The 2099-nt window shown below is 29.5% G+C and overlaps 1 non-coding gene across 1 annotated transcript; it reads left to right on the top strand.

The window, feature by feature from the left end:
* Positions 1–257: 257 nt before the first annotated feature.
* On the top strand, positions 258–364 carry LOC137760402 (U6 spliceosomal RNA). The gene has a single exon (XR_011073347.1). It is a non-coding gene; the product is annotated as a U6 spliceosomal RNA (small nuclear RNA).
* Positions 365–2099: the final 1735 nt, after the last annotated feature.

Here is a 2099-nt window from a genome sequence, read left to right on the forward strand (position 1 = left end):
ACTTCTCAGGCACGGATGAAGTGCAAGACACACCCCTAGTTACACATGCGCTAGATCCTACTGGGGTAATGATAATTATTTACCTGATGTTAAAAACTGTGGATCAAATTATATCTTCAAGATTTTGCAGAATTAGAGCTAACATTATATGATTAGAGGATGTAAATTAGTTGTGATCCTGTCCCTGAAAATAGTGTTTTAAAATAATATCTTCTATTTGATTTTCAGTTCCTAGTGCAATTGAAAAAAATATTTTAGTGCTTGCTTTGGCAGCACATATACTAAAATTGGAACGATACAGAGAAGGTTAGCATGGCCCCTGCGCAAGGATGATACACAAATTCGTGAGCCATTCCATTTTTTTGAAAAAATACTTAAAATAAAGAATGTATATATCGAATATATGTATAACTGAATCAATTTGCTGTACAGCAGTAATTAACAAAATGTAAATCAACTATACTCCAATAAAAATTAAAATTAACTTTTTATTTTTAAATAAAAATTGGATATGTTTAAGGTATAAAATATGATTTGATATAAACATGCATATGAAAAGATTACTACAGTTAAGCTAATTAACATATCTTTTCATCACATAGTAACTTTTTTTGTGATCAGAGCACCTGAGATCTCCTCTAAAATATCTGCAGGAAATGTCAATGAGGAGTTTTTTAAAATTCCCTGCTATATTTAAATGTCCCAAATTAGACATACCATATAAATCTCTTAGAACAATTGTATGCAATTATAAGTAAATGTTTTAAAAATATTATTACCAATACAAATTCTGAATATTATATTGTCCTTAAGTAAAATATTAGTATATCTTAAAACTGATTTTTTTTTAATGTAGAGACTAATTTGATGGCACATTTACAAGTATATTTACTCATATTTTCATATGGTCCATTCTAACAAAATTGTATACTCAGAATAAGTAAATTCATATTTTTCCACTGTATGCTCAAAAGTGCTCTCAGTGATAAACTACCTACATATTCTTAATCTGGTCACTTTAGTAGCCTTGCCCACAGAATTTTCTCTTGAAAATCAAGTTGCTGAACTGATTAATATCTACTCCCTTTCAAATCTGCAAAACTATCATGCTGAAGACAAGGTGCTGTTTGGTGATAAATATTGTCTCTTAACAGAGAGCTACGAATTCCAAGTAAGAAAAACAACTGGTGAATATAAAATGAGGAAATCACAATCAAGAAAAGGATTATGTTTGAGGTTAACAGGAATCTAACTCATTCTGACTTATCTTTCTATCTGCAAGGCCTAGCATGCTGAGATTTATGCTACTTAAGATATTAACTAACTAATGGCCTTTCTAAAATAATTTTCACTCCCAATATTCATACTAAATGTAATGTTGTTTCTTAACTTGTAATCAAATTAATAAATGCACAGACTGTAAATATTAAATGGTATTGAAGAGTTATAAAAATAGTCATGCCTTAACTGACCAAGTTCCACTTCCCAGCCCTGCTTCTCTGAGGCAATCACTCCCACCTCCTTTTACTTTTCCCTTTGGTACTCACCCCATTTTTCTAAATGTATGTTTTATGACCATTTCATAATTCATTGATTTTGATCATTACCAATTGACTTACTATAATAGTAAATGAAGATTTAATTCTTCAGTGTTCTCTCTACAGCCTCCCTTTTTGTGCTAATATTATTATATTGCTGTCTTTGATTATTGTCTTACTCAAAGATGATTACATTATTATAAATATGTAAATACTGTTCACAGCTGATCTAGAATTTTTTTGCTTATGCACCTTAACAAAATTTTCCTGAAGTTTATAATACCCTTTTCTTGTAGTTATTTTATGCTCCTATTTTTAAATTTCCTGAAATCTTCCAATAGATATATAAATGCATACATGTGTTCTAAGTGCTTACAAGGAACTTATTCCTTTCATTCCATTTCCGCATTGTATTCTCTGATTTCCCATTTTTCAACCTCCATTATTTGGATATTAGACATATCCCCTATTTGTCTTATCTTTTTTTTTTTGGTAATTTCTATTTCTTTATTTTTTACTATATTTTCTGAGAAATTTTCTCAATTTATCTTCCATATCATG

This window comes from Eschrichtius robustus, chromosome 2 (assembly GCF_028021215.1).
Source record: "Eschrichtius robustus isolate mEscRob2 chromosome 2, mEscRob2.pri, whole genome shotgun sequence".
Classification (NCBI taxonomy): Eukaryota; Metazoa; Chordata; class Mammalia; order Artiodactyla; family Eschrichtiidae; genus Eschrichtius; species Eschrichtius robustus.